Raw genomic sequence first — 7316 nt, forward strand, 5'->3', positions numbered from 1 at the left:
CTGGTACTTAGTTATGACTTTCGTTATCCGCTGCGTGTTTCTCTGTACACATCTGTTGCCTTGCACACACTTGGCACCCGTCGATGGGATGGTGACCCGGGTTGTCACCATCCGGACGTCTCAATTTTCCCGTGGTCGGGCGTGGGGATTTGGGGGCGTCACAATCCCCCCCCCCCTCCTCTTCCCAAAAAAAAGTACTTTTATCATGTTAGTAGAATTTGACCATTCACTCAATCATGTTGTCCTCATAACCTTCAATTCAAACACAAACATAAACAAATAAATGCACAAAAATTTTGAATCTAACAAGTGAAAAACACAAACAGATAAATGCATAAAAATTTCGTTACATACTCAAAAAAATTGAAAGCACAAATAGAGACAAAACTTTGTAAAATTTTCAAAATGCAAATACAAAAATTTTTGTAATAAAAAGTAGATATGGTGGATGAAATGAGTAGCTTCGATTAAACCTTCAGCTTCAACTTTACTTCACATTGGGGGGGGGGGGGGGGGAACAAAATGCGAAGCTTCAATTTTGACATAGAAGGAAGGAAAGAAACTTTTTTTTGGTTGAACCGTTGCATGCAACTTGCTCCTTAGTGTAACTTTTCACTCTTTTGAAACAAAATGGAAGGATTTTTCGAGTGCTTTTGACTCCTGTTTTGTGAGTATTTTCTTATTATCAATGCTACATAGTCTCTATTTGAGGACTGCAATACAGACATAAGCAATTTTATCTTAATTGTTTTTTAAATTACTAAAATATTTGTCGTAAAATGATATTTTTTCTCCTTTAATAAAAGGTCTGCACATGTGGGGATTGCAAATAGAATTTCTCTTATACTTAAGACCATCTCACATTACACACTGGCCAATGTGTTAAAATGTAGTGTGCTATGTAGCAGTACTGCTCTTGGGGATAGGAGCCTTAACCGCTTGGCCACCAAATGAGGGGTTGTGCCTTTTGGTGAATTAGAAACCTTTTTAATGTATTATCTACAAATTGGAAAGTTGTGACTTCTCATAAGGGCTCTTTCATTTTAGTTGTGGCCTTTTACAAGTGTCATTTCATTTTAGTTGTGACTTTTTCACAAGTGCCCTTTTTGTTCTCTCCAAATAGGGAACCTCTCTCACAAATTTACTCACTCCAAATTCTCTACAAAAATTAGAGAAAAACTTCATCTTTCTTTATTTGGGATTTGACTATTTTATATTGGGTTCGAGGATCTCCTTTTTTGTATACCGGCAATGAGATTAACTGAAATTGATATTATTGTATCTTGGAAGTTGATTGTCAAGAAGCTTAGTGCATGTTTAGATTTGAAGGTGGCAGAATCTACTTTAAGCACTACAACAAAAAAGAGTTATTGGGAAGATTTTGGTTTGGAACGAAATGAAAATCATCTAAAAAAAATGAGATATAGGGATGAATTTCAAATTTTGTTCGTAAAAAATGACGAATGATGTTTACTGTTCGAATTTTGAACGGTATAGTTAGGGACGAAATATTTTGTCCCTATTAAGAAAACTGTTCAAACACCAATTACAAATGTTTGAACTGTATTAAATAAACATATGAACGGTAATTATATATGGTTGAATGACAATTTGGTGCGTTAAGTGACCAAATTTAGCGGGATATTTTCTTAATGTTCAAACATCATGTAAAAATGTTTGAATGCTAAGGTTAAAAATGTTCGAATAGATATTATTTATGATTGAACGAAAAATTTACAGGTTAGGTCAAGAAATTTTGGCAAGTTATTACTTACCGTTCAAATATACTATTATACCGTTCAAATGGTGATTAGAGGAAAGCTACTTTACCTATTTTAAAATTATTTTTTATTATTGTATATTTTTTTGATTTGAATTTTATTTTATTCTTGTTAAACTAATTGAGTTATTATACTTATAATTCATACATTACATACTTGTTATAGGAAAAATGACAAAATAAAATAAAATAGGTGAAGTGTGTAGTGGAGATGAAAAGTAGAATAATTCTTTTTTTTTTAATTCACAATTATAGTTATATTAACTAGTAATTTATAAGAAAGTTATCAATTAAATAATCGGAATAATTTAAATCAATAATTAATTCAAAAAAGATAAAAAATATTTAATTCATAATTAAATAAAATTGACAAAACGTGAGATATTGTCCATTACATAAACAAAAAAATATAAATAAATAAAAAATAGAAAGTACTTGCACCCCAACTCTTTGCACACATTCTCGATTGCAGCTAAGTGTGCCTCTGGACTAATAACCAAATCCCTCATCTCATGATCAGTGAGGGCATCGTGCTCATCTGTATAAACTGATGCCTCATCCTCAACTGTCTCTGCATAACTTGAAGGATTAGACTCTCTAGGCACTATGTTTGGATATACATCACACAACCTAGGAATACCAAGAAATTCAGCGAGTCTGTTTGCTGAAAATATAACTAGATCTCCTTGGACAAAGATCCTGTGTGCCCTTTCGTCATCTGGGTTGGCACTACCGAGTTGTTTATAGAACTCAGCAATGATGTCAATATACGACACAAGCTCTCATGCTTCTTCTTGCTGATCTAGGATTGGTTCCCAACCACAATCACTGAAGATTGATGGCAGGGAATGACACTCCCATGCAAGAGCCGAGAAGTCAGAAATCTTCACTTACTGCTCTAGTAAAACAGTCCTCTCTCTACTTGTTTGGAAGATAGTCTCGCTTGGTCTACCACGCTTACGTCCTGACCTAGATGAAACATTATCAACCTGAAATTTAAAAAATAAAATATATATGCAACATTAGTGATAAAAATATAATAAATAACTATTCACTAAATTATATACTAATAGCAATTTCATAAAGTAAGATATATAGAACAATAAAATTTGATAAAAATAATATCACATTATTCAATATGAATTATCAATTAATTAATAGTAATTTAATATTTAACAAAATGTGATAAATTTCTATATTAATTTAATTATAATATAATGTGCATGATCATGAAAATTGATAGAACTACAATAAGTGATAAAAATAAACTAATTACTTAATATTAATTAGAAATTAATTATTAATCATTTAATAAATTTGACAAATATCAATATTAACTTAATTATATATATAAAGTGCATTAACACTCTTGTTTGGTTCATACCGTTCGAACAGCTACAATAGTGTTTGAATGGTAACATTTATGTTTGCCTCACACCATTCGAATGCCTAAAACAGTGTTTGAACGGTAAACCTTCTTATTTGGCTCATACCGTTTGAACGCCAATCAATAGCGTTAGAATGGTAACTGAATCAAACTTAGCAATGGTTGAGTCAACTCAACGGCCATGAATCCATGGGTTTTTCAATAAATCACAACCATGGAATCATAAATAAATATCCTACGGTGGATTGAAGCAAACCTACCGTGCCTATTGATGGAAAAATTAAGCTATCATAATTCAAACAATAACCCAACAAAACCTAAATATAAATGTTAAAATTACTAGGATAAGAGCATACTGGTACTTAGAGGAAGGGGCTTTGATGGGGGTGTGATTACGGCGGCCTTCAATCGTGGCGTTCGATGGTGACCTTCTGAACAATGAAAAATTGTTTGGCTAAAGCGTGCGGTGGTGTTCCAAAAACTGACTTTCCTAAAAACTTGTATGTACATTATCGTTTGAACAGTAAGTTATACCGTTCGAACCTTATTAATCATTGTTCGAACGGAATTTATTTCAAACCATGTAAATATTTATGTTATTTAATATATTATAGTTCATTATAATTAGTATATATAGTAAATTTTGAATGAGCAGATATATTATAGTATAATATAGTAAATATCTATATTAGTATATATAATTAGTATATTAATATCTATATGCTAAAGTATAGATCACTATACATACTATATTAGTATAGTATATTAGTATAGAGTACTATAATATAGTTATTAAAACGTTAATATTAATATTATAATATAGTACTATACACTATATTATAAGTTATGCGGTAAGTTATACTCTACTATACTATTATATATAGTATACTATTACTATAGTATGCTATACTATACTGTTAGCAATATATATATGTGATACTCTATATTCCTTTATACTTTACTATACTATAATAAATATGATACTATATATATGTTACTACATAATAATTATATGACACTGTATATGATACTATATAGTGTCATCTAGATATATGTTAGTATATATTACTAATAGTCTAATATGATACTATATATTCATTAATACTTTACTATAATATAATATATAGGATCAAACATAATAATGATATGATACTACTATGTTACTAAACTATAATATCATCTAATATGTCTATATATATTAAACTATAATTTTACTTAAATGTATAGTGTAAAAAAAATAAAAAATTAAACATTAAAGAATGAATGTTCAAACGGTTATTATTTACCGTTTGAATGATAGTGTAGGGATTGAACGTTTTTAGCCACGCTTAAAAACGTTCGAATGTTTGTAAGGTTTTTGGCACCTCCTGAAACTTGGAGCAAGAATGTATCCCCCCAATGTATGAGCAGTGGAATGGTGTTCAAATGGTACTATTATACCATTCGAATGCTTTCACGAAAAATTGCCAAGTGGAAAAAGTTTGGCGTTGAAATTATTTCATGTTCAAACAGTTATTATTTAACTGTTCGAACAGTAAATGTTCTGAAACAATTACAGAACCCCCAACATCCCACACTCATTCGAACATCACTCATTCAATCCAGCCCCTCTCTCCTTCAACCCAGTCCCTCTTCCCTTCAATCCAGTGCCACTCTCCTTAAAAAAATGGGTTTTCTATGTTTTCCCAACAAGTACATCCATTTTGTGCAGCACATGGTTATGATTTGTGTGGAAGAGAGTTTGAGAAAGTTTAGAGGTACGTGCTGAATAATTTCCCTGAGATAGAGAGCTACATGAAGTAAGTTGTTATTTTTTGTTAATTAATATTGTGATTTACTTTAAAAAAATTCTAAGAATATAAAAAGATTTGTGGTCATCATCAATTTCAGTGATCATATTAAAGTGCTCAAGGAACTGGGAGTAAATAATATCAACCAGAAACATGAAGAGGAGTTCCCGAGATGGTTTGAACAATGAGTAATGACAGTACAGATGCTTTACTCAATAACCAAATAAAACATATTGATTGTTTATTTTCATAGAATATATGTTTTACTCAATATGTAGGTTGTACAAATGCATGCGAATAGTCCAAATGATATATTGGATGAACTGTATGCATTGGCGCGTGGCCCCCCAAGACACGTTGCTCGATATTTTGCATGTATTTCTTAGAGAAGTAGGTATCACGCAATGGATCAAGAACGCCATAGGAAAATGATAAAGTGTGAAAAATTGGTAATTAAGTTGCTTAAGTGAGTTATTCGTTTCCTCAAATAAGAGTTAAGCAGTTAACTATACATCAAATTCTTATATTGGATTCCAAGTTAATTAATGCCAATATTTTGCACATAAAAGCCCTATGTTGCCCTTAGAATAATAAACACTCATATTATGTTCATATGCTGCTAGGCATTCATGAAGCGCACAAAAAAAAAAAAAAAAAAGAAAAAGAGAAAAAGAAGCATCATATGGTGTGGATATTCTCATATTTGAGATGAGCTGATGAAGGACAGAGTTGTAATTACAAGCACTGAAAGTGGAAACCTAAGAACAACTAAGTATTTTCTCTTCTCACCATTCAGCTGACACTTCTCTGGGAAGAAAATGAGGAAGCAAAGCATGAAAGGGTATTCCTGGAATGAAGAAACAAAGCCTTAATAGGTGCTAAATTAGAGGCTATGGGAGAGAGGAGGGATGTAAACCAGTAGAGAGAATAAAAATCAGTTACAGATTGAGGCTATGGGAGTGAGGTAGATCACACACTAGAGGGTCTATATATATGAAGGAGATTGCATTGAGAAAGAGATCTTTGAGCTGGAAATTCTTGGAAGATCTGGAAACTAGAGAGGACCATTCGAAAGCCTTCTTTCAATTTTAGGGTTCATTATTCCTTTGGGTTATGGAAATATTGTTTTTCTTGATTAATAGTGTAGCTTTGTATTTGATGTGTGAGCAATTTCATAACCTAAGTCAAGGGAAGCTTTTGAGCAGCAAGGTTTCAATGAGGGTTTTGATTTTCATTTTGTTTTAACTTATACTTCTTTAAGTTTCTATCATCTTTGATTTGAAGCCAAGGTTAGGGCTTCTTGATTCCTTTTGATCCTTCGTTGATTGAAAGCATGAAGGATTCTTGAGGAGTGTGGATCCTTCTTCATGAGTTACATGTTGAATATTAGTTTGAAATGAAATTTACTGAGGTTATTCAATCACTTCTTTGCTTGTGCAGGCATCATAAACATTATCCAAATGTTTTAACCTTGATTGGAATTACATTTAAAGGAAATTGTGGATTGTAAAAACTTCTGTGGATACCTGTAGTGAGAGAGTGACCTGAGACTTAGGTTTTCATCTTCTAAACGTCTATCAAAAGCCATTTTTGTTTATTGCATTTGTTTCCCTTAACTCAATAGACATTTGCAATCTCTTTAGTTACCTAACATACTTCTATTGCATCTTGCATATTTTTGAAGAAAAAGAAGCAAAAGGAAAATATTCTCTCATATTACTTATTCTTTTGGTTTTAGTTCACATCACTGCTAAGTAGTACTCCTAGTCATTGCTCAGTGACTGAGAGTATTCCTATCAGCAAACATTTAATTCTTATTCTTTCTTTTTTTCATAATGGTATAGTTCTAATTCATGGATTGTCTTAATTCCTGTGAATTCGACCTTAGGACTCTCACTATACAATAACTGTACACCTTCTGTATGGCGTCCTCAACCCTCACGTGCGAACATATAGAAGTCGTGACATCGGGATGATGACCACATGGGTTACACACCCCAATCGTCAAGTGCTTAGTGTGTGCATCATGCAATTAAGTGTGCATTAATAATAATTGCAGTGGAGAAATAAAGGATAGCCAACTAAGTACTAGAATTTTAAAACAATAAAATGAAATAAAAGTCCACAAAGAGGTTATACAGTCATCTAAAAAAATAAAATAAATAGAAAGATAATACATAGCATAATGGAAAAAAAATCCCACAATCAACGAGCGACATTAACAAGTCACTCCTTCGGCAGAGTCGGTCCCCTAGGCTCAACATCTTCCTCTGCACCAAGTCTACGAATGGGTAAGAATACCACAGTGAGATTATGAAATCACAGCAAGCAATCAACCAAACAACATCTAAGAGATTAA

Source organism: Carya illinoinensis, chromosome 7 (assembly GCF_018687715.1).
Source record: "Carya illinoinensis cultivar Pawnee chromosome 7, C.illinoinensisPawnee_v1, whole genome shotgun sequence".
In the NCBI taxonomy this organism is placed as follows: Eukaryota; Viridiplantae; Streptophyta; class Magnoliopsida; order Fagales; family Juglandaceae; genus Carya; species Carya illinoinensis.